This window comes from Pristiophorus japonicus, chromosome 12 (genome assembly GCF_044704955.1).
Source record: "Pristiophorus japonicus isolate sPriJap1 chromosome 12, sPriJap1.hap1, whole genome shotgun sequence".
In the NCBI taxonomy this organism is placed as follows: Eukaryota; Metazoa; Chordata; class Chondrichthyes; family Pristiophoridae; genus Pristiophorus; species Pristiophorus japonicus.
Genome location: NC_091988.1, coordinates 58956085 through 58983119, shown reverse-complemented (window position 1 = coordinate 58983119; position 27035 = coordinate 58956085). Strand labels below are relative to the sequence as shown.

Here is a 27035-nt window from a genome sequence, read left to right as displayed (position 1 = left end):
GATTTTAACATCAAGTGTTCTTTTGCATTCATTCATGGGATGTGGGTGTCACTAGCAAGGCCTGTATTTATTGCCCATTTCTACTTGAGAAGACCAGCATTTATTGCCCATCCCAAACCCACGACCTCTGCCACCTAGAAAGACCAGGGCAGCAGGCGCATGGGAGCACTATCACCTGCAAGTTCTCCTCCAAAGTCACACACCATTCTGACTTGGAAATATATCGCCGTTCCTTCACTGTCGCTGGGTCAAAATCCTGGAACACCCTCCCTAACAGCACTGGAGGAGTACCTTCACCACACGGAATACAGCAGTTCTAAAAGACGGCTCACTACCACCTTCGCAAGGGCAATTGGGGATGGGCAATAAAAACCAGTCTTGCCAGCGATGCCCACATCCCATGAATGAATGAAATGAGCCGCCTTCTTGGACTGTAGTCCGTGGGATGAAGACACACCCACAGTGCTGTTAGGGAGGGAGTAGTCTATTTCTTTGATGTGGATTTGGTACAACTCTGGATTACTAGTCCAGTACCATAACCACTATATTAACGTTTCCATCTTCTCCCAGATCAGCTCAGAGCATCAATTTTGAAACAGGCAACATAGCCATGATGGGAATGCGAGTACACATATGTCCTTTTAAGGTTGTGTACCAATTTGATTCAGTGTAGTCCCAATATTTTTTTTTGATGGTGGACAATGCATTTTGTTCTTTTTACCTCAGTAATGCAACATTTTTCTCCTGAATTGGGGGAATATTTTGGTTACCAAGGTGGAAAGTTGTAAATTTGCACATCAAACACTCCCAAGTACAGAATGGGTCAAATGCAGAGTAAACCGCCCCAGCAATATGCATCGACCCCGTTGGACCAGTTTTCAATTCCCCATACTAGACCTCTCTAAGTGAGGTCGCCAACTTAGTGGCAATTATTAACAAATTTGAGGCAATTTTGTCCCATGGTCAGTACAAACTGGATTAAACGGCCCAAACTCTGTGCACAAAGGATGACGGTGCAAGACAAAAGGAGATGGTAATAGGACAAATTGTTCTTAAACAAAAGTGGAGTCTAGACTTGCCCCATTACCATCTCTTTTTGCCTTGCACCATCATTCCTTTTGTCTCTTAATCTCTCCTGCCTTCCACCCTATCATAGACCTTCCCATTTGTTTTTTTCTCTCCTCCCCTCCCCCCTTTTCCCTGCCTCTGCACTTGCTTAAAAACCTGTTACATCTCAAAATTGTTCCAGTTCAGACGAAGGGTCATCGACCCAAAATGTTAACTCTATTTCACTCTCCACTGATGCTGCCTGACCTGTTGAGTATTTCCAGCATTTTCTGTTTTCATTTCAGATTTCCAGCATCCACAATATTTCGCTTTTGTGCTGTAGCACAGGATGCTGGAGTTCCAGGGCACTATGACCTTTTGTGTGGAATTTGCCACAGGATGCCATCTTGCTATCAGCCGGGCTGTCAGAGATTTGTAGTGTGGAGCACTGCACCCTGCAAGCACTTCCTACAGCGAATGGATGGAAACACCACCACGTATAGAGCACTGGCAGGGTTTAGAACCAGGTTATTTGCAGAATACAGGGAAACAATGATACTTCAGAGGTGCCGTCACTGTTGTAATGAAGGCAATTTGCACCCAGCAAGGCCCCACAAAGAGCATGGCCAGATCGTCTGTTTTAGTTATGTTGATTGAGGGATAAATGCTGGCCATGACACCGGGGAGAATTCCCCTTGCTCTTCTTTGAAATAGTACCAGGCAATGTTCCCATTAAGCTGCGCAGCCTCGGTCTGGAGGTCCCGTGCAGGCCACTCATCGGCTTTTAAATGGAAAAACCGCGCATGTGCGAGAATTTGAATGGGCCCGCACAGCCTGTTAAAGGTGCAAAACCAATCAGATTGAACATTGGTGCCTGGTGATTAGTTAGGTCCAATCGAGAAGGCAGAAGGGGCCTCGGTTTAACGTCTCACCCAAAGGACGGCACCTGGAGTGTCAGTCTGGATTATGCGCCGAAGCGTCTGAAGTGGGGCTTGAACCCATGACCTTCTGAGTCAGAGGCAATAGTGCATCCCATGACTGACATAAGAATATAGGAAATAGGAGCAGGAGTAGGCTGTAAGACCCCTCGAACCTGCCCAGCTATTCAATAAGATCATGGCTGATCTTCAACCTCAACTCCACTTTCCTGCCCTATCCCCATATTCCCCTAGAGTCCAAAAATCTATCTATCTCAGCCTTGAATACACTCGAGACTCAGCATGCACAGCCCTCTAGGGTAGAGAATTCCAAAGATTTTCAACCCTCTGAGTAAAGAAATTCCTTGCCATGGTCTCCTGGAGGTTGCAGGGAGGAGTCCCTCTTGGAATTAGCTCCGCTCCTCAAGGATTTAACACCAATAGCAGTTGGGGAGGGGTAGTGCAAAAGTGGGCATTAGTGCCCCGGATAGTCTTCCCTGCCTGTTTCCCATAACCCTTGACTCCCCCTATAGTTCAAAGAATCCGTCTATCTCAGCCTTGAATATATTCAAATACTCAGCTTCCACAGCTCTCTGGGGTAGATAATTCCAAAGATTCACTTCTCTCAGAGAAGAAATTCCTCCTCATTTCCGTCTTAAATGGACGACCCCTTATTCTGAAACTATGCCCCCTAGTTCTAGATTCCCCCACAAGGGGAAACATCCTCTCTGCATCTACCTTGTTGAGCCCCCTCAGAATCTTGTGTTTCAATAAGATCACCTCTCATTCTTCTAAACTCCAATGAGTATAGGCCCAATCTGCTCAACCTTTCCTCATAAGATAACCCCTTCATCCCAGGAATCAACCTAGTGAACCTTCTCTGAACTGCCTCCAATGCAAGTATATCCAATCCTTAAATAAGGAGACCAAAACTGTAGATGTGGTCTAACCAATGTCCTGTACAGTTGTAATATTCATAATCCTTTTAAATTAGCTCAGGCTTCCAGATCAGCCATGATCTTATCGAGGGGCCAAATGGCCTGCCCCTATTTCTTATATCACACTCCCCCACACACAAACACACCTATCTATTGCAGGCTTGTTAGCATTAGTGATAAATCCCAATAATTTTAATCTTGAAGTTCGAATTGCACTGTTCGCTTGAGGAGCAATTAGTCATGTTGGATCAACTGGGTAATTATACTAGGCGTGTCGTTTTTTTTTGACGAACAATTTGTGTGGATCAGTGAGCACCACATGCTGTGGCACTGATCCATGTAGACCAGGTTGGGTCGCTGGTCTATGTGCAGTGAGTTGACCACAGCTGTACCTGCAGTCTGGTCTCGATATCCCTGGGCCAGGGAAGGGAAACATTGAGTAAGCAGCCAGGATCCCCAGTCCAAATTGTTATTGACAAGCACAGCCAAAATTGCACAGTTGTGGATACAAGGGCAGGATCTGAATCGCTGTGATAGTCCCAGAGTTGAGTAGCCAACAGATATTCACTATTCAGATGTGCGCATCATTGGAAACTTGGAATGAGAGGACCACTGTGGCCCATGGAACCATCTCCCTATTTAAAAATAAATTTGTTCCTGGATGTGGACATCGCTGGCAAGGCCGGCATTTATTGCCCATCCCAATTGCCCTTGAGAAGGTAGAATGGAGGAGCGAGTGAATGCTTAAGGTGGTGGATGGAGTGCCAATCAAGCATGCAGCTTGGTCATGGATGGTTTTGAGCTTCTTGAGTGTTGCTGGAGCTGCACTCATCCAGGCAAGTTGAGACTATACCATCACACTGCTGACTTGTGCCTTGTAGATGGTGGAACGGCTTTGGGGAGACAGGAGGTGAGACATTCGCCGCAGAATACCCAGCCTCTGACCTGCTCAATGCAAGTTGTCATCCTCCAGTAAGAAGGAGTAAAGGGAAAAGAAAAATACTACTTTACCATTTCCATGACACCTGTATAATGCACGTAAAGTTCCAAGTTTGTGATAAATCTGCTCTTTCCATCAGCTGAAGGTCGTTGCGAGACACCAGGGTAACATTGTGTCTGCCGCTTTTAAAATATCGGTATTGTGGGTTCAAGTCCCGCTCCCAAACTTGAGCAAATAATCTGGACTGATACTTCACTGCAGTACTGGGGGAGTGCTGCATTGTTGTCCTTCAACTAAGATGTCAAACAAAGGCCTTGCCTGCCTGTTCCATGGCACTATTCAATAAATAGGAGGAATTTTATGACCTGGCCAACACATTTCCCTCAAACAACATCACACAGTCCCCACGCCCCATCAAAATAACAGATTAACGAGCTATTAATGTTGTTAGTTTGAGAGATCTTGCTGTGTGCAGATTTGCTGCTGCATTTGCCCACACTGCAAAGGTAGCTCCACTTCAAAGTAATTATTTCCAAGGTTAGGGAGGACCAGGAGTCACAAATGTAATTTGTCTAAGGCCAGATCTGGATTAGATGTCAGGAGGTGGTTCATTTCCCAGAGAATAGTGGGCCTGTGGAACATTTCATGTGGAGAATGCTGATTCGCTGAATTCCTTCAAGCGAGAGCTGGTTGTGTTTCTGGCTGGGGCGCAGATCACCTCGTACAGCAGGTAGGTACTGCCAGGGATTCAGTGACCTCTTGGACTCATTTCAATCGCCGAGATGGGTCGGAGAGGAACTTCAGATGTTTCAAATTGGCCTAGGTTTTTTTTAAATCTGCTTTTTGCTTCTCCCAGAAGATCACATGGTTGGGGGTGGAGTGGAGAATATATATTGTGATACACAAGGTATCGCAATTGTGTGGGACAGGCTCAATGGACCATAGGATCTTTACCTGTCCGTCATTGTTCATATGTTCGTATATTAACTACTTTGGGACAGCTCAAGATATAATAAAGTGCTTTATGTTATAGATTTAATCGAGGCTAGAAATGATGTTGGTTATCTTAGTAGACAAACACTTAACTTTTCATGTGATATTCTTCCTTCAGCTACTTTAATGGAGTTAATTAAAAATGAATTGACGTCTCAATTAAAATAGAGAACAGAGAAGTTTAATACCAAGACTTTGTTCGATAATACCCCACAGCATAGCTTTTTGTGCTCAAGAGACATCGGCACAAAAATCTAAGCTGACACTCCAGTGTAGTGCTGAGGGAGTGCTGCACTGTCGGAGGCACCGACTTTCGGATGAGACGTTAAACCGAGGCTCCGTCTACTCTCTCAGGTGGATGTAAAAGATCCCATGGCACTATTTCGAAGAAAAACAGGAAGTTCTCCCCGGCACCCTGGCCATGATCTGGTCATGATCATATTGCTGTTTGTGGGAGCTTGCAGTGCACAAATTGGTTGCCGCGTTTCCTATATTACGACAGCGACTACACTTCAAAAAAGTACTGCAGTAGCTGTATAGCGCTTGGGGACGTCCAGTGGCCGTGAAAGGTGCTATATAAATGTAAGTCTTTCTTTCTTTTTCATAATGTCCAGATTCTAGTTTTTTGATTTGAGGCTGATCATCTGTGACAAGTTTGGGAATAACTGCCCTGTGAAACATGTTTCATTGTGAAACATTTAAGTCAACAGACTCCCTTTACTTCAAAACCCCGAAGGGGAATACATTGGCCTAGAATTTGGTTCCGAATTAAAAAGGACTCTGCAGATACATGTCTACACGTTGGGCATTAAAAGGGACAAGTTCCTACAACTGCTTGGGTGAAGTCTGCTGAAAGAAATCTTGCCATTAAGTGAGGCTGTTGAGTTTGCCGCAGTGGCAAACTCAAGCTGAAAATATCTGAACTATTTTTGATTGAGGCTTTATATTTGTAGCAGTAGATTCAACGAGTGGCAAATGATGTTACTGCATAACCTGTCACGATATGGTAGGGTATGGTAGTGTGGTGTAGTGGTTGTGTTTCTGCACTGGTAATCCAGCAGATACATGTGTTCAAGTCCTGCATGTCACTGGGTAGTGATCTGCAGCAGGATCCCTGACTGATCACTTTCTTCCCCCTCTCAAGTCCACGAACACTGGAGGCCAATTGTCATGCTCCTCTACTGAAATTGGGTACAAACCAGGGATTGAAACCGTGGAGTTCCTGGTTTGATCAGCTCACTATAACACCAGGTAGCGCATCTGGGAAAGCCAGAACTGTCTCCAGGCAATGCGGAACCATCTGGGAAAGCCAAGCATCACAAGACAGGGACACTTGCAAAAGACAAAGCTCACAATTCAGAGATTACTGTCCCATCTTCACTATTTCCGAGTTGTAAATTGTATTTATACATATACTTTTGTACGCTACAGTAACAAATCATTTTGTTTTTAGCTTTCAGCTGCGGCTCAGTGGGTAGCAATCTCGCCTCTGAGCCAGATGTTTGTGGGTTCAAATCCCACTCCAGGGACTTGAGCACAAAACTGTAGGCTGACACTCCAGTGCGGTGCAGAGGGAGCGCTGCATTGTCAGAGGTGTAAAAGATCCTACGGCACTATTTCAAAGAAGAGCAGGAGAGTTATCCCCCGGCGTCCCGGACAATATTTATCCCTTAATCAACATAATTAAAACAAATTATCTGGTCATCATCACATTGCTGTTTGTGGGAACTTGCTGTGCGTAAATTGGCTGCCACATTTCCCACAATACACTTCAAAAAGTATTTAATTTGGCTGTAAAGCGCTTTGAGACGTCCAGTGGATGTGAAAGGCGCTATATAAATCCAAGTATTTCTTTTCAAGTTTAAAAACTAACCAATAGAAACTATACTGTACTTAAATATGTGCTATGGAATGATAACTTATAAACAACACAGTATGGAAAAGGGAATTTAATCTGTGATTTGTAAATGTGAAAACGATAAGATTCTCTGACTCATCGACTCGTACTTGGGGTACAAAGTTGTGGGGAAAAGGTGGATGGTACAAGGAGACAAGCATCATTCAAATAGACCTGTAGTCCTTCAGCAACCAGACAGATGGAGGACAAATGACTTTGAGAGAAATGTAAGCAGTACTAAAAATAGCAAAGATGATTATACAAATGAAGGGCATGTAAACAAAAGACAGCTAGACGGTGTGCTCGTAAGTTAAACATAGGAGACATCCCACTGGTCAGCAATTGCCATGGCAAAAAGAACAATGGCTAGGATCAATATCAGCAGAGTGTACATTTACTGAGATAATATTGATACAACTTTTCAAATAGGTTTATCATTGTAAAGGTATGAGAAATCAGGGATACTTGTAGCAGAGAATGGTACCAGGGACAGTAGTAAGTATCACTACTTGTCACACAGGACACTGGGGTTCAATTCCCTGACAGAGAGAATTTTTAGGTGTCAGCTGTGGCTCAGTGGGTAGCACTCGGAGTCAGAAGGTTCAAGTCCCACTCCAGGGACTCGAGCACAAAAATCTAGGCTGACATTCCAGTGCAGTACTGAGGGAGCGCTGCACTGTCGGAGGTGCCGTCTTTCAGATGTGATGTTAAACTGAGGCCCCATCTGCTCTCTCAGGTAGATGCTGAAGATCCCACGGCACTATTTTGAAGAAGAGCAGAGGAGTTATCCCTGGTGTCCTGGCCAATACTTATCCCTCAAATCGACATAATAACAGATTATCTGGTCATTATCATAATGCTGTTTGTGGGAGCTTGCTGTGCGCAAATTAACTGCCGCGTTTCCTACATTACAATAGTGACGACACTTCAAAACGTACTTCATTCGGTGGTCGTGAAAGGCGCTATATAAATGCAAGTTTTTCTTTGAGTGTCAGGACCCTATTAAGACCGTGCAAGGTAAAAGACTGTGACAGATATCACAGGTGAGCCAAACCCAGTCCTCACCCATCATCTACACATACACACTTCCAGCAAGGCGGTCTGTATAGCAGTCAGCAGGAGTGGCAACCCTCAACAGTTTTCTCTTCCCTAATGAATGAGTGCCAATTGTAGTACCCTTCCCCTGCCCACTTTACACTGGGTTAAATCATGTTTGCTTCCTGCTAAGTCACATGTAGACTAGATGTTAACTCAGCCACCTCGACAGTACTGTATTTGTAATATATTCCTGGTGCTTTCCAATGAATCACAATGGATATTTTCCTGGAATGTTTAGAATATACTGGTTAGTTGCCCATGGTCAGTGGGTAAATGAGTTTTTTTATATATATACAAAATGGCGCTGGAGTGGGGAGGTTCCAGAAACAGCACCACCTAGTGGTCAGAGTCTGCAACTACACTATGACAAATCAATCATCATAGGCAGTCCCTCGGAATCGAGGAAGACTTGCTTCCACTCTAAAAATGAGTCCTTAGGTGGCTGAACAGTCCAATATGGGAACCACAGTCCCCGTCATAGGCAGGACAAATAGTCATTGGAGGAAAGGGTGGGTGGGGAGTCTGGTTTGCCGCACGCTCCTTTTGCTGCCTGTGCTTCATTTCTGCATGCTCTCAGCGATGAGACTTTGAGGTACTCAGCAGCTCTCGGATGCACTTCCTCCTCTTAGGGCGGTCTTTGGCCAGGGACTCTCAGGTGTCAGTGGGGATGTTGCACTTTATCAGGGAGACTTTGAGAGCGTCCTTGTAACGTTTCCTCTGCCCACTTTTGGTTCGCTTGCTGTGAAGGAGTTCAGAGTAGAGCGCTTGCTTTGGGAGCCTCGTGTCGGACATGCGGACGATGTGGCCTGCCCAGCGGAGCTGATCGAGTGTGGTCAGTGCTTCAATGCTGGGGATGTTGGCCTGGTCGAGGACGCTAACATTGACCATCCTACACCATGACCATTGACACAGCAAATCCAATATAAACTAAAACGTTGATGTCAAAACGTGACCTAAAATTGTGACAATGGGACCAAAGGTTTCTGGACTGGAAGTGTATGCCAAGCAAGGCTTATAATAGGATATCAATGTTTCCATATGGTTGTAGCCTGGTGCCTTTGTGTTCCAACAACACAAGACTCTGTGACCCACTGGATCAATTCTCAAACCTCAGCCGAGCCACAGTGCGGAGACGACATTGAATGGGAGGCAACGAGTGATGTATACGTCACACTTTCCTTGTTCACCTGCGGGCCGCAAGCTCAAGTGTAGCATCGGTCAGAGGATTAGATGCCCTGCCTGCCTTCAGTAAACAGCATGTTCCAAGGTGTGGCCTAGCATGGCAGGGACAGAGTGGAAAGCGGGAAAAACACACTTTACAATGAGGGAGAGGAAAATAGTGTGAAGGTTTGGACAGTAATGCAAAGAGTATGGAGCGATGGTCAGTTCGTTTCCAAGTGATTGAGTATTGCATCTTTAATGAGTGTTGGATTTCTACTGTTAAACAACACCTCACTGTAGTCACTGCATAATTAAATTATTGATCACATACACAAGATATTGGGGAATTCTACCAGTCAGCACTATTTTACTTTTTTATCATTGCTACAGTTCTGCAGCACTTTCCGGAAAATATGCCATTATACAGTAATCTACACTACGCCTGTAGTACGTTTGCATCTACACCCCACCAAATGTAATTTTTCCTCAAAATAATTTGATGATATTTGAAATAAATGTATTCAGATTGGATTCACTCTTTGCTATTCTGTCTCCTTGGGATGACAATTAGATTTCAAAAGCAGCATCACGTAGGAGGACCAGTGACCAACTCTGAGTGTACAAATATTCTTTACCACAATGTGAAACAAGACAGCATTTGGCCAAATGTGGTGTCAAGGAGCCCTAGTAAAACTGAAGTCAAAGGGAATCAGGGGGAAAACTCTCTACTGGCTGGTGTAATATCTAGCACAAAGGAAGATGGTTGTGGTTGTTGAATGCCAATCATCTCAGCACCAGGACATCGCTGCAGGAGTTCCTCAGGGCAGTGTCCTAGGCCCAAACATCTTCAGCTGCTTCATCAATGACCTTCCCTCCATCAGAATGTCCGAAGTGGCGATATTTGCTGATGATTGCAGTGTTCAGTGCCATTAGTAACTTCTCAGATAATGGAGGAGTCCATGCCCACATGCAGCAAGACTTGGACGACATTCAGGCTTGGGCTGATAAGTGGCAAGTAACATTTGCGCCACACAAGTTCCAAGCAATGACTATTTCCAACCAGAGAGTGAGTCTAACCACCGCCCCATGACATTCAACGGCATTACCATCGCCGAATCCCCTACCATCAATATCCTGGGGGTCACTGTTGACCAGAAACTTAACTGGACCAGCCACATAAATACTGTGGCTACAAGAACAGTCAGAGGCTGGGTATTCTGCGGCGAGTGTCTCACCTCCTGACTCCCAAAAGTCTTTCCACCATCTACAAGACGCAAGTCAAGAGTGTGATGGAATACTCTCCACTCAAAGCTCGACACCATCCAGGACAAAGCAGCCCATCCACCAACTTAAACATTCACTCTTTCCTCCACCACCAGCGCACCATGACTGCAGTACCATCTACAAGATGCACTGCAGCAACTCACCACGGGTTCTTCGGTAGCACCTGCCAAACCCGCGACCTCTACCACCTAGAAGGACAAGGGCAGCAGGCACGTGGGAATACTATCACCTCCAAATTCCCCTCCTAAGTCACATACCATCCTGACTTGGAAATGTTAAGCCGTTCCTTCATCGTCGCTGGGTCAAAATCCTGGAACTCCCTCCCTAACAGCACTGTGGGAGTACCTTCTCCACACGGACTGCAGCGGTTCAAGAAGGTGGCTCACCACCACCTTCTCAAGGGCAATTAGGGATGGGCAATAAATGCTGGCCTTGCCAGCGACGCTCACATTCCATGAACAAATAATTTTAAAAACTCCAGTTTCTGGGTTCATGCCCATCATGTCATACTCTGTGTGTGATTCAGATTGCCACCTTGATGCAGACCAAAACCAAGGGGGGGGGGGGGGGGGGGGGGAAAGAGGGAGTATATGGAGTTAGATCACAGATCAGCCATGATCTCATTGAATGGCGGAACAAGCTTGAAGGGCTAAATGGCCTCCTCCTGTTCCTATGTTTTTATGTTCCTATAAAAGAAACGGTGTACAGATATAAAAAGATCAATTCCTGCATAAACAAATGTGGAACAAGGTCACTTGCTCTTGTACACAACACCTTATTAAAAAAAAATAAAAGTGCAACAATTTAGTGTTTGAAATGATGAGGGGTTTTGATAAGAGTAGATAGGGAGAAACAGTTTCCACTGACAGGAGGGTCAGGAACCTGAGGACACAGATTTAAAATAATTGGCAAAAGAACCAGAGGGAGATTTTTTTTTTCTACACAGTGAGCTGTTATGATCTGGAATGCACTGTCTGAACGAATGGTGGAAGCAGATTCAATTGTAATTTTCGAAAGGGAATTGGATATGTACATAAAAAGGAAAAATTTGCAGTGCTACGGGGAAAGAGCAGGGGTAGTGGGACTAAATCGAATAGTTCTTTCAAAGAGCCGGTACATGCTTGATGGGCCTAATGGTCATCTGTGCTGTACAATTCTATGAATTGAAATGATGGAGTAGCTTTCCACCTTCAGCACCTGACTGGCGATCTGTCGGAGCAGAGCGCCCCTGCTTTGTATCAATGGAATAAATATCAGGCAGCTTTTATAAAGGCCAAGTATTCAGATTACCGGCAGGGAGGGCAGTGAAGATGAAAATCTACCCCACGGTAAATTTCTGTGTGGCCACCCTCCAACCAGCATGGACTGGTTGGGCCGAATGGCCTGTTTCTGTGATACAAAGCTAGGTGGGAATGCAAGTTGTGAGGAGGATGCAAAGGGACTGCAAGAGGATATAGACAGGCTAAGTGAGTGGGCAAGAACATGGCAAATGGAGTACAACATGGAAAAATGTGAAGTTATCCACTTTGGTAGGAAAATTAGAAAAGCAGAGTACTTTTTAAACAGTGAGAGATTGGGAAATGTTGGTGTTCAGAGGGACCTGGGTGTCCTTGTACACAAATCACTGAAAGTTAACATGCAGGTACAGCAAGCAATTAAGAAAGCAAATGGTATGTTGGCATTTATTACAAGAGGATTTGAGTACGAGAGTAAAGACGTCTTACTGCAATTATATAGGGCCCTGGTGAGACCGCACCTGGAGTATTGTGTACAGTTTTGGTCTCCTTACCCAAGGATATACTTGCCAAGAAGAGAGTGCAACAAAGGTTCACCAGACTGATCCTGGGGTGGGGAGATTATCCTAGGAGGAGAGATTGAGTAGACTAAGCCTGTATTCTCTAGAGTTTACAGAATGAGAGGTGATCTCATTGAAACATACAACATTCTTACAGGGCTAGACAGGGTGGATGAGGGAGGATGTTTCCTCTAGCTGAGGAGTCTAGAACCAGGGGACACAGTCTCAGAATAAGGGGTCAGCCATTTAGGACTGAGATGAGGAGAAACTTTCTCACTCAGAAGGTGGTGAATCTTTGGAATTCTCTACCCGAGGGCTGTGGAGGCTCAGTCTTTGAGTATATTCAAGACAGAGATTTTTGGATATTGAGGGAATCAAGGGTTTATGGGGATAGTGGAGTTGAGGTAGAAGATGAGCCATGATCTCATTGAATGGCAGAGCAGGCTCAAGGGGCCGAATGGCCTACACCTGCTCCTAATTCTTATGTCCTTATGCAATATGTAACCAGCGTAGGTAGTCATGTAATGGTGGCTGCTCGACATGTAATGAGGTGCTGTCAAGTGGAGTTCAGGTGCTTCCCTCACAGGGAGGAAGTTGGTAGCTAAAAATCTAAATTTGAATGCGAATCACCCATGCACATCTGTAGCTGCTAGTTACAAAACCACATCCGGCCCCCAGCTACCCGTCCTTTTGCATGGGGGATGGTATGTGGCATGAGGGAAACCTAAAGAGGGCAAGCAAAGGCTAAATAAATAACAGGGATAGAATTAAAAAGACCACATATTTCTGATCTTCACTCACAAGCAGCTCGGGTCCCCACACCTCGAGATTATGAAATATCTCAGCTTTCAGTTCCCCTTTTCAGCAAGAAACTGGTGGCTATGGTTTGATTATTTTGAATCAAAACTTCCAAATATACATGGTTTAACCCCTCACTCCCCTGTCCAGATAATTAATTGTGACTGTAAACAATCAATAATCCAATACTCATCACCATCTATACCACCAAATAATGCGCGGGTACATCTATCAGGTAAGGATGAACAGGCTGGGGAAAAGAGAAGGCAGAGGGGTGACCTAATCGAGGTCTTTAAAATTATGAAAGGTTTTGATAGAGTAGAATGTTTCCACTTGTGGGGAACAGCAAAACTTGAGGTCATCAATATAAGATAGTCACCAAGAAATCCAATAGGAAATTGAAAAGAAACGTCTTTACCCAGAGAAGGGTGAGAATGTGGAACTGGCTACCACAGGGAGTGGTTGAAGCGATTAAATGCATTTAACATGCATATGAGGGAGAAGGGAATAGAGGGTTATGCTGATAGTTAGAGGAGGAAAGGTGGGAGGACGCTGTTTGGACCGAATGGCCTGTTTCTGTGCTGTAATCCCTATGTAAGCAGGTACACACTCCCCTTCTCTCTCTTTCTCCTTTCCCCTCCACACATGTGTGACTGCAAACTATCAATACCCCAACACATTACCCATCCGCGATACCAGAAAATGCGAGGGTACATCTATCGGGAAAGGACAACAGGGACTTATGCATGCAAATATTTATAATGCAATATTATTGTTCATACAGTCGTACTCAGAATGTGTGCCTCGAGCGATTCACGTCCAATGTTGAATCGACAAAAGACGTACAGGAAGTAACCCCTGCAATAAATATTGAAAGGGAACTTTTTTTCCTCCCTCCTTATCGATCATTAATCATTAATTCCCGATGATATCATTCACCGAGACAATGCAATCGATTGATGCTGTCACTAACCTGCTCAGTCTTCAGGCCTGTGTGCAGATTCCGGGAGGAAGGACAGCGGGTTTCTCGCAGAGACTGGTGTATGTGTATGTGTATGTGTCCTTCCCTTTCCTTTCCTCGCTGCTGTGCTTTTGGTGGTGTTGCGGGTCCTAACCCTGCCGGCTTCTGCTCCCGAGTCCACAAGGACGTCTCATTCCTCGCGGAAACCTACTCCTTGCATCATAGAGGTCACCACCAGCATCGCAATGAGGAAGCACCTCTCTCCCGCCCCTTTCTGTAGCAGCCAGCCGGGACTTGTAGTTTGCAACCACACGCCAGCGCCTGAGCAACAACAGCCAGACAGAAAGATTTGTATTTCTGTAGCGCCTTTCATTTATGTATCACCTTTGTGGCTCAGTGGGTAGGTAGCACTCTCTCCTTTGAGTCAGAAGGTTGTGGGTTCAAGTTCTACTCCAGGGACTTGAGCACCTAAATCTAGGCTGACCCTCCAGTGCAGTGCCGCCGTGGGCTTTTCGTTCTTCTTTTGTCCTATAAGAAAGTAAACACGTTTGACCTTAACCGTTTATAGCAACTCGTATCAGAAAGCAGTAATGCATTTAAATGTGATGCCCATCTCTTTACAAAAGGGATTAATGCTTCATGTAAAACTGATATTAATCTACAAAACAATTATTTAAACTAGATCATAAGTAGTGAACTTCGTACATGCTTTAGACAAGCATGGGAAATTGGTATTTGCCTACAACATATTTAATTAAACTAGATCATAAGTACTGGAGAAGTACCACCAACGGTGCTTCAGCAAAATCCTGCAAATTCATTGGCAGGATAGGTGCATCATCAGTGTTCTCATTCAGGCCAACATCCCCAACCATTGACCACGCTCGATCAGCTCCAATGGATGGGCCACATTGTCCTCATGCCTGATACTAGACTCCAGAAACAAGCACTCTGAGCTACGTCACGGCAGGCGAGTCCCAGGAGGGCAGAGAAAATGCTTCAAGGACACCCTCAAAGCCTCCTTGAAAAAATGTAACATCCCCACCGACTCTTGGGAATCCCTGGCCCAAAACCACCCAAAGTGAAGGAGAAGTATCCGAGAAGGCGCCGAACTCTTCACTGGGAGCCAAGTACAAACAGCGGAAGGAGCGCACGACAACCCAAGCGCCCCACCCGTCCCATCAACCACCATCTGCCCCACCTGTGACAGAGACTGTAAATCCCACATTGGTCTCATCAATCACCTTAGAACTCATTTTAGTGTGGAAGCAAGTCATCCTCGACTCTGGGGACTGCCTAAGAAGAAGAAGAAGTAGTAGTGAACTTCATACATGCTTTAGATGGTGTGGAGTGAAGCACTTCATAGCCATGAATTAAGCGTGCAGCCATTGGGCCAGATTTTCGCGAAGTTTGTGACCAGGTTTTCGCCCCGATTTGACCCTCCACGGCGAAAACCCGGTCGCAAAGCTCAGGCGGGATCGTTAGGTACCTGTTTGCGGCATCGCTTTCAGGTACCACCGGAGAGAGGTGTGCCGACGTGCAACGACGCCGATTGCATTACCATCGTACTTTTGGCTCTCTCCCGACCCATATGCCACACCCAGAATACCGACAGGTCAAACCTTTCGGTGCAGTCCTGCCAGCAGTAGTAAGTATGAAAACCTGCAATAAAGGTAAGTTAGGGCTCAATATTCCCCAGTGATTTTTTTAGGTTAGTTTTTTCTTGCGTCATACGGGGCATAACCTGATGTCTGCGCCATTTTTTCACAACTATGGAAGCTTGGCCAATTTAAATTTCTCTTAGGACGGCGTATGTGACCACTCCCGATAAACCTTCTGGCACTTAAGAGAAACCAGCGCACATTAAAAAATCGGCGCAGAAAGACACCATTGTTTTTATGCAAAGTTTTGGAGGGAGTCAAGAACACATAAATATCCATAATCAAGCTTAAATTTTTAAAACTTAAAGTGCAAGAAATGAAAGTTTAATGGAATTCTTCAAGTTTTCATTTTTTTTAAACTGACACGCCACCACCGAACATCTCTAAACAGGGCTCGAGGGGCGGAGCATCAGCCGGCAGAATTGGTCCCTCGCCCGGACACAGGGGTTCGAGGCTCGGCTCGCATCAAATGAAGCCCGGCAGGATGGGGGGCTGTGGAAGGCGAACGGAAGGCATAAGAAGTCTTACACTATGTTTCCCGATCATTGCGTCTGCTCAGACCTGGGTGTGGTCCATACCAGGGCATCGACTTTGGGGAGAGGGAACAAAAAAACCTTGTCCTGCCTGCCATTTTGAGCTGCTTGCAAAGGTACAATTTAATCACAGGGAGCAATAATGACAATGCCATAGCTGTGCAAGCCTTCTGCACAATGGTGCTGTGGAGGAGACAATTGATTCAACGTCATCGCATGAGGAACCTCAGAGCATGTAGGATGATGGGCAGGAGACCTTACCCACGTCGGGTATACCAAGACAGGTGTTCGTACCTGCACCTGAGTGATGTCAGAAGGCTGTGTTTCCGCAAAGAAGTTGTAACTGAGATCTGTAAGTTAGTAAAAGCAGACCTGTAACCTAGAACCGTCAGGAGGACTGCTTTGTCAGTTGAAGTGAAGGTTAAAGCTGTACCTTCATTCTATGCATCTGGACCATTCCAGGCTGGGGATGTGTGTGCCATTTCTCAACATGCAACATATATCTGCATTTGGCAGGTGACTGCTGCACTATATGCCTGGAGAAATGACTACATAAAGTTCCCACTACTGCCCAGGCAATGCGTGAAAGGCCTGTGGGCTTCTCCAGGATTGCTGGCTTCCCAAAGGTACAGGGCTGCATTGATTGTACATACATTACCTTGTGAGCACCTTTGGAGCATTCCGAGATGTACAGGAACAGAAAAGGCTTCCACTCCATTAATGTGCAGCTCGTGTGTGACGACATGCATCGCGAGATACCCTGGGAGCACCCATGATGTGTTCATCCTATGCAACAGCATTATATCTGCCATGTTTCAGCAGCAGCCAGAAGGGAAGAGTTGGCTACTGGCAGACAAAGGGTACTGCCTCGCCACCTGGCTCATGACGTCCCTATGTGTAATCCGGACGGAAGCTGACTGGGAATACAACATGTCGCACATTGTGATGCGCAGCATATTAGAGAGGACCATTGGCATCTTGAAACAGCATTTCCGATGCCTGGACCATTCCGGAGGCTACTTGCAATACTCCCCTGAGATTGTCGGTCAGTTCACTGTTGTGTGCTGCATGCTGCATAACTTATCCATCATGAGGCAGCAGCAGCTGGTAATAGAAGACCCACCTGAGGTGCATAGTTGATGATGATGAGGAATATGCAGATGACGAGGAGGAGGACGAGGAAGCCATGCAACTACCTGAACCCGGAGCACGACAGCGAAGGAGGGCAGGCCGTCGTGCCCCTTTCACGATTGCTCGAGCCTTGCATCAGCAGCTCATCCGTGAACGCTTTGCTGCCCGAAGGCTCAGCAGCAGCTATTCCACATTGACCATCTTTACTGTTTGGACCTTGTGTATGCAATAACTCAATAGACTGAATACTGTAAACTCAGAACATGCACAAACCTGGCTCTACTTTATTTGGGCCTAAAAGTGATTACATTACAAGATGGCTGGCCTTTTATACCTGGGCCGCACACACGTGCGCACAGCCCGATGACGTCAACTGTGGCCGCCACCTGGTGGTTAGTAAACCCAAGCATACATACATGACAGAGCTGTTCTGTAGTGTTGTGTTATGTTAATGGGATAAATGATGGAAATGATTCTTGTTTACTTCAAAAAGTTGTGTTAATAATGGAACAAATAATGGAAATTATTATTCTTTGGTTCAAAAATTTGTTAATAATGGAACAAATAAGGTAAATGATTCAGTTATAATGTAAAATATATTTTATTCAAAAGTTTAACAAACATTTGTTTGTACTTAACGTTAATAAAAATATTCTTGGATCAAACTTTAAAGTTTTCAGTTAAGATCACTTACAAACTTTAAGATCACTTACAAACTCTAAGATCGCTTATAAACTTTAAGATCATTTACAAACTTGTAAATTTACATAACTTACAAAAAACTTTTAATTTGAGAACGGTAACAACAATAATAACAACAACAATAACAGCAACAAAGAAAAGCTGCACCCATCTCTTCTCCGTATTCTAAGACCGCCCGCTGCGCTTGGTCTTGGTGCCCGCAGGCAGTGGCGCAGCGTTTCTCGGGTTGGTACCAAGCTTATTCTTTCGAACATCTCGGGTAATGCACACTTCTTGATGGGGGGGGGGGGGGGGGAGGGGGGAGGGGGGGGCGGTTGGAGGGGGCAGGCGGTAATGTGGAAGGCCCGGTTTGGGCCTCCAGAGGCTGGTCTGGGGATTGGAGTGGGGATGGCAGTTGATTCTGTCAATGGGCGCGGGGTCTGGACGTGTTCCCTTATTGCAGCAACTAACTCCGACATTCCCTCCCTCATGTGCCCTGACAGTGTGTCAACTACCTGCAACATTCCCTCCCTCATGTTTGCCAACAGTGTCTCAACTACCTGTGACATGCCCTCACTCATTGTTGAGCAACAGTGTGCCAACTACCTGCAACAATTCCTCCCTCATGTTCACTGACAGTGTTTGAACTACCTGAAACATTCCCTCTCTCATGTTCACTGACAGCGCATGAGCTACCTGCGACATTCCCGCTCTCGTGCACCGGCATTGTTTCGGCGGACTGAGACATTCTCTCCCTCATGTTCCCGGACAGTGTTCCCATTTCTCGTGAGAGTGTGGTACTTCTCCCAACAGTCCTGATACCTCATCACCCACCCCATTGATGGTGTCCAGGACTGATCGGGTAAGGTCAATGCACTCCGCACTCATTACCATTATCTGAAGCACATCTGTTAGATCCTGCACCTCAGGAGACCACTATTGAGCTCTCCGTCCCTCCTCACTCTGGGTGTGACTTGCTGCATCCCACTGGGACCCGCATCATCGGACGGTGGGGCCCTGGGTGTGCCTTGCTGCATCCCACTGGGACCCACAGCCTAGGATTGTGGGGCCCTGGGTGTGCTTCACTGCACCCCACTGGAATCCCTAGCCTTGGACAGTGGGAAACCATGGAATGTCCCACCAACACTCAAACCACTCAGGGAAAGGCCTGGCACCTCAACGGGCAGCATCTGCACCTCCTCCAGAATGAGTACAACAGTGGGGCCTTCATCCATCCCCTCCCCCCCCCTCCTCATCCCCATGCTCTTGGTCTGACAGGTGGGATTGGAAGATGTTCTCCTCTTCAGGCTCGTCCGTGTCTGAATCTTCTTCTGCATCATCAGGGTTGGTCTCAAGTTCGGTAAAATATAACAGAACAGACAAATGGTTAGCAGAAGAAAAAGGGGCAGGGTGGATGGCATGAGTAGGCTCACTCAGCGCAGACAGCAGGTTGATTTGAAGGACCACGATGAATGATAGCACACTGCATCAACCAAAGCGTAGTTGACGGAGCCATCCCCATGAACTGAAGCATGGCTAGCCCGCGCAGTACTTAACATTTAGCAAAGCCAGACTGTGGAATTTGCAGGACTTACCCTCTCCCTCGAGTGTGGGCCCAGCTTGTGCAGTGGTGGTTGCTTTTCTCCAGGCAGGACCCATCAAAGCAGCGACTCTGTCTTCCAAGGGTCTCAGTGGGTGCAGATTTGCCGGGCCTCCTCCTGTTCGAGTTTTTTCTCATTTGGTGTGTGCCACTTTCCTCTGCAAAGATGAAAACATAACTTTTTAGAGAGGGTGTCTTTCTGCTGGGTGGGACATATACAGCTGGTCACATTTACAATTGTAATTCCATTGAATAAATGAAAATACTACTTACACTAACTACTTGACCAAGCTCCTGCCACTTCTTTTTGCACTGGCCTCCAGACCTCAGGGTGGTCACCATTGCACAGTAATCTTGTGCAAGTTGGTTCCAGCGTTTCTTCAATTCTTTTGGTGGAACTTTTATGTGGCCTCTGCTGGTGTCCAGCTCCTGCCATCTGGCCTCAATTACAGTAACTAGAGCCTCCACTTCATCCTGTAAGACATTCTTGACCCTTGAGCCACATTGTATCTCGTATTGCTGCTCCAATTTTTCAACTGAGAATTAAAGTTCTCACACACTCTTTAAAAATGGCTGAATGCAGACCGAGAGCTGTACTGGGCATGCGCGCCCATAGGAATCACGTAAAAAACATCCTTTTTTTATTCACGCATGCGCAGAAGGTGCGGCATCGTTTTTTCAGCGCAGACATTAGGCTCCACCCCTCGAGGCTACAGGACAAGCCGCGTGGCGCCAATTTCAAAAAATAGAACAGGGAAACTTGCTACTTTTTTTTGAGTAGTTGGGACCAAAAAAAACGGACATAACTCTGGCAATATGCCAAAAAACAACATTGGGGAAAATTGAGCCCTTAAAGTTTCATTTTTTAATTCTTTTACAGCAATTTGCTAGCTAAGGGTTTTGTGAATGTTTTTGGAATGTTTTTTGCAAATGTTTTTTTCCCCCTCCCAAGGCCTCTCTCGCAGTACTCCCGGCCCCAGACTAAATTTGGCGAAACTCACGTTTTTGCGTCGCAATTCCTCATGCAGTACCCCCCCCCCCTTACCCGCAGACGTAAAACCCTAAAGTTCTAAAAACAGTAGCGCAGTGAAAATGATAAGTTTCACATATCGCTTCCGTTTTCGCAAAAAAAAATCGAAAGCTGACAATCCAGCCCTACACAACAGCTGGAGAGATGAGAGCGGTGCAGATAAATCCACACTGCCTTGAGCCAGCTGTTACCTCCCAGCTCTGAAAAACCTGAACCCCTCAAGTGGAATACAGCCTTGTAATCCTGCCTGGGATCTATTCTGTTGGGTGTAAAGCTTCTGAACCCCTTCATTAATCTGGAGCCTATAACTGACTCCCATTATTCATTATCCATTATTCTGTGTATAATTATCATATTTTGTTCTTTATTAATACACTGAGTTGGGCACTCAGGGTGTTTGGACGTCATGTTGCTTTGAACAATTGTTCTGTTGTTTCAGTCAAGGAGTTTATTTGCATTTTGTCATGAACGTCACTAATGTCTATAGTAAAACAGATAATTAACTTTAAACAGTAGCCAGAGAGCATTGTTAAGAAGACTGCGATCAGAAATCGTCAAATTCATGCTACATAATGAACTAAAGAACCTTTTTGAAAAGAGAACACTGCGGTAAGAACTGTAAATGCTGGAGGGGGTGTAGATATTTACTCTGAGCCTGTGTGAAGGGAGCAGCAGTCATTTTTTGTATTTATTAGTTAATTTTTCTTTTTTTTTTATTCTTGTTTTCCTTCATTTGTTTTTAAGGCTTCCTCTTTGTCATGTTGCCTCTCTGGGCAAGATGACAGGCAGCTCCCTTCCAGGCTCCTGCTTCTGCCGCTCAATGAGCGATGTTGTAAGTTTAGCTATGGGGTCGCGCACACTGATGTGGCTTATCTCGTTGCACAGTGCCCACTTACTCCCCACTTATTCAAATCCTTCTATGGCCTCGACCTTCTCTGTCTCTGTAATCTCTTCCAGCCCTGGCTACAACCCTCTGAGATCTCTGCGCTCCTCCAATTCTGGCTTTTTGCCCATCCCCAATTTTCATCGCAACTCCATTGGCAGCCGTGCCTTCAGCTGCCTAGGCCCTGAGCTCTGGAATTCCCTCCCTAAACTTCTCCGCCTCTCCCTCCTCCTTTAAGATGCTCTTTACAACCTACCTCATTGACCAAGCTTTCGGGCACCAGTCCTACTATCTCCTTGTGTGACTCAGTGCAAAATTTTGTTTAATAACGCTCCTGTGAAGCACCTTGGGATGTTTTACTATGTTAAAGGTGCTATATAAATGTAATTTGCTGTTGTATGCTATCAGGAAATTTATTTGAGCACCTCTTCCTCATATGGATGAAATATTGGAGGGCAAATATTGACCCCATCCTGACATTCGGTTAGAGTGACATTGGCAGAGGCCTGGGAGCACTCCACCTGTTTGACCTTTCTGCTGGGTTATGCTTTGGGGAGAAATTGAGGGCGTTAACTGAGAGATAAATAGAATCTAACTTATAAATATCCATTTGTCACAGATTTTGCAGAAGCCAAGTGACATAGCCATAAGATCGTGAGGTAACAGCCATCAGTGACCAAAAGTCTGATTATCAAACCATGTCCAACAATCCTACTTTTGGACATGTGTCACACCCAAAGACAAGGAGCACTGCGAGAACAAATGAAGGAGAGCCAGTCAAGTTAAACGTGCAGGGATGCATCACAAATGTAAAGCACATCCCGTTGAAAGAAAATCCTGCTGCCCCCAATCCAAAGAACATCAGCTTTCGAAAGGAGCAATCCATTTCTGATGTTGTCACTGCACCTGCAACAACACAATTGCCACAGAATATGGAAAAATCTCACATGTCAAGTAAGGATTTGGGTACAGTTTTTTTCCATTTACAGTAATTATTGTTGTCCATCTTCCATTTCCTTGAGTCCTCCTGCTCTGTGCTACTCACCAAGAGGACGAGGGCAGACGAAATGCTTGCTCCTCGGCATCTGCCAGTGCCGCTTTACAACCACCTGGTACGGGCCTCATGTGTGGCATGAGTAGACTCCATAACTGTTCTCCAGTGCCCCTCCTTGCCCATGTGGAAATGGAGGATACATCTCAGGAAATCATTGGAAAAATATTGGTCCTCACTGTCTTTTATTTTTACAGCACAGGTCGTAACTTGTGTAAATAAAATGATTATTTTTAGAATGTCGTAAAACTGAATAAAAGAAAGACTTGGATTTATATAGCTCCTTTCACAACCACCGGACGCAAAGTACTTTACAGCCAATGAAGTACTTTTGGAGTGTCATGACTGTTGTAATGTGGGAAACGCGGCAGCCAACTTGCACACAAGCAAGCTCCCACAAACAGCAATGTGATAATGACCAGATAATCTGTTTTTTTTGTTATGTTCACTGAGCGATATGTCCGGCATTGCTCCTTGTCTCTGGATGTGATACATGATGATGATTGGCCAAGACATTGGGATAACTCCCCCTGCTCTTCTTCGAAATAGTGCCATGGGATCTTTTATGTCCACTTGAGAGAGCAGACGGGACCTCAGTTTAATGTCTCATCTGAAAGACGGCACCTCCGACAGTGCAGCGTTCCCGCAGCAGTGCACTGGAGTGTCAACCTAGATTTTTTTTGTGCTCAAGTCCCTGGAGTGGGCCTTGAACCCATCACCTTCTGACTCAGAGACGAGAGTGCTACCCACTGAGCCACAGCTGACACAATGTTGACACGATGTAAATAATTCAAGTCTGTCATATTTAATGTGGATGAATTTGAAGCAACGTCATAATGAAGATGGTACCATGTTCTTATTGTGCTAATTTGACTAAGGAGAAGGACTGGCATTATGATCACACCTTGGTGGTCGGTGTCACAGCAGAACTTGGCGTCATGTTTTCATTGCCAGAGATGGTGAACAATGTGGGATAACTTCCGAAGGGAGCATGGAGAAAATCGAAAATTGACTAAATGAAAATATCTTAATAAATATTACTGTTCAATATTGTGAAACCTCAGGAAGAAAGGATTAGTCCTAAACTTAAAGTCAGGCTTCAGTTACTGCATAATGCATTACACTCCTGTTCTTAAATTGTTGGGCCTATACTCATTGGAGTTTAGAAGAATGAGGGGTGATCTTATTGATACATATAAGATACTGAGGGAGCTCGACAAGGTAGATGCATAGAGTCTTAAATAGACACTAAAGCTGCCGTCCTGTTCTCTCTTGACCTTGAATTGTGATGCACCTTCATTTACTGGAGCTTTTGAATCCTCTTTCTTCCAGATCTCCCAAGGCCAAGATTCATTTCAACTTCAATCGATGGAGAGGGAATGAAAAGCACATCAATGCACATTTTTAAATTTGTGAGTATCTGTTATCTTCCTCCAATTTCACCACAAATGTAAATAATGGTCCTATGCTTCCTGGTGCGGCAGGGAATAGATTCTGTCCACAGGCTCCGAAAATAAATGTGACCGTTTATATTTATGGGATTTTATTTCCTCCACACCTTCTATTTTCTATCTGATTTTCTCCCATTGCTCTATGCAATGTATTTGCTTCATGGGTTCTTTGCTTAAGAATTCATAGCAGCACATTGCTATTAAGAACTAGTTGGTTTATTTCAAAAACAATCACCCTACATGTTACAGTTCATCCATCAGGCTCACAACCACCTGCCTCATCGTGGATCCCCTGAACCCAACTGGCCGGGGTTTTATTGAGTCTTGTGAACATCACGTGACAGGCTAAGCCACACCCAACTCAATAACTCTACACTATTTTTGTAAAACCATATTTCAAGTGGCCTCTTATTAAAGGGGCACTAAAACCAAAAAATTTAATTTTTAACATTAATGGATCAAATTAAAATTTGGTTGCCAGGGGTGATGATGCACACCGGTCCCTCCGGTGCCCACCTCTCGCAGAAGCCCATAAGCATACTGGTAGACACCACGTGCTCCATCTCCAGGGACACTCTGGCTCGAACCTGTAAAGTCCTTACACAATACCACAAATCCACACGAAGCACATTCTATGGACAAGGTCACTCCATGACCTGAACCTTTATTCACGGGACCAAGAAGTGATGACCCTACGTGAGACCTCCCTTTAAATACCTGGGTGAGCAGGTGAGGAGTGTCTCCCACAAGTTCACCCCCTGTGGTCAAGGTGTCCATTTCTTACGTATATACAGTATTGCAGTGTTGTTACATAAAGGTTACATACATGACATCACCTCCCCCTCAACATCTTATTGGGATCATAGGTTAAGTCTCTCGGGTGGTCTGCGCTCTCTCATGGAGCGCTGCAGTTGGGGCCCTGGTTGTTGAGCCTTGGTATGCGTGTCTGTCACCTGTGGTGATTCCGGCCTGTCCGGGCTGACCGCAGGGACTGTGCATGCTGCTGAATGTTCTTGTTGCTCGTTCACTGGCGGTGATGTGAATACCATCTCATGATCTTCCTCAGGTTCCTCAGTGTCCATGCTGAACCTTTTTTTTACTTGGTCCAGATGCTTGTGGCATATCTGCCCATTGTTGAGTCTGACCACTATGATCCTATTCCCCTCTTTACCAATTACAGTACCCTGAAGCAATTTGGGCCCCAAAGCGTGATTGAGAACAAATACGGGGTCATCAATTTCTAAACATCTCCCCCTTGAATTTCGGTCATGGTACTCGTTTCATGAGTAGTTCCGCTGGCGGGACTCCCGTGAGTGAGTGCGGTCGGGACCTGTAGGCCAGCAGGAGGCGCAATAGACGGTATTGAAGGGAGGGTCCTTGAATCCGGAGCATGCCTTGCTTTATGATTTGGACCGCACGTTCCGCCTGGCCGTTGGAAGCCGGCTTGAATGGCGCTGTCCTGACATGTTTGATGCCATTACCTGAAATGAACTCCCCGGAATTCATAGCTAGTGAAACATGGGCCGTTGTCGCTAACTAGGATGTCCGGCAAACCGTGGGTCGCAAAGACCGCACGCAGACTCTCCACTGTGGTGGATGTCATGCACAAATTCAATATAATGCACTCGATCCATCTCGAGTACGCATCAACAACAATGAGGAACATTTTTCCCATGAACGGGCCCACGTAGTCTACGTGAAAACATGACCATGGCTTGGTGGGCCAGGGCCACGGCTGAGTGGAGCCTTTCTGGGGCCATTGCCCAGCTGGGCACACGTCGTGCACCTGCGAATACAATGTTCCAGGTCTGCATCAATTCCCGGCCACCAAACATGTGACCGGGCAATGGCCTTCATTAACACAATGCCTGGGTGCTCGCTGTGGAGTTCCCTGATGAATGCTTCCCTTCCCTTCTGGGGCATGACTACTCGGCTGCCCCATAGTAGGCAGTCGGCTTGGATGGAGAGTTCAAGGGCATGCTCCGTGTGCAGGCGCCCAATCCCCGGTCAGAGATCAGAGATAGGAGGGGATCTCTGTTTGTCCAGGTTTTGATCTGGTGGGCTGTGATGGGGGAGCCTGCGCTGTCAAAGGCATCGACAGCAATGACCATCTCGGTGCTTTGCTCCACTGCCCCCTCAGTAGTGTCCAGTGGAAGCTTGCTGAGCGCATCAGCGCAATTTTCCGCGCCTGGCCGGTGCCGCATGGTGTAGTCATACGCAGCCAGCATGAGAGCCCATCGCTGTATGCGAGCTGACGCATTGGCATTGACCGCTTTGCTGTCGGACAACAGGGATGTTAACGGCTTGTGGTCCATTTCTAACTCGAACCTTCTGTCAAAAAGGTACTGGTGCATCTTTTTCATCCCGTAGAGACATGCGAGTGCCTCCTTTTCAACCATCCCATACCCCCTTTCTGCTTGGGAGAGCGACCTGGAGGCATAAGCCACAGGTTGGAGTTGACCCTCATAATTACTCTGCTGCAACACGCACCCAACCCCATAGGATGATGCATCGCATGTCAAAACCAATTTCTTACAGGGGTCGTACAGGGTCAATAACTTATTAGAACAAAGCAGGTTCCGCGCCCGATTGAAAGCCCGTTCCTGACAGTCCCCCAAAACGAATCACAACCCTTACGCAGGAGCACGTGTAGCAGCTCCAACAATGTACTTAAGTTCTGCAGAAAGTTCCCGAAATAGTTCAATAGTTCCTGAAATGAACGCAGCTCCGATGTGTTGCCGGGCCTGGGCGCGCGACGGATCACCTCCGTTTTGGATTCGGTAGGCCGGATCCCATCTGCGGCAACACTCCTGCCCAAAAACTCGATCTCTGGGGCCAAAAACACACACTTGGACTTCTTTAGTCACAGGCCTATCCGGTCCAGTTGGCGTAGCACTTCCTCCAGGTTGTGGAGGTGTTCCTCGGTGTCTTGACCCGTGATAAAGATGTCGTCCTGAAATACGATTGTTCCGGAGATGGATTTGAGCAAGCTTACCATGTTCCTCTGAAAGATAGCGGCTGCTGAACGAATGCCAAACAGACACCTGTTGTAGACAAACAGCCCCTTGTGCGTGGTGATGGTGGTCAGTAGCTTGGATTCTTCGGCCAGTTCCTGGGTCATGTAGACCGAAGTGAGGTCCAACTTGGTGAACAGCTTGCCGCCTGCCAGCGTGGCAAAGAGATCC

The 27035-nt window shown here is 46.0% G+C and overlaps 1 protein-coding gene across 1 annotated transcript in view; it reads right to left on the bottom strand.

Moving 5' to 3' along the window:
* The window catches only part of mon1a (MON1 secretory trafficking family member A), a 35815-nt gene extending 21758 nt beyond the window's left edge, over positions 1-14057 (bottom strand). Inside the window, exon 1 of the mRNA XM_070895547.1 lies at positions 13842-14057. The gene's annotated coding sequence lies outside the window, so the exon portion shown is untranslated. The remainder of the gene's footprint in view (positions 1-13841) is intronic.
* Between the last annotated feature and the right edge of the window lie 12978 nt (positions 14058-27035).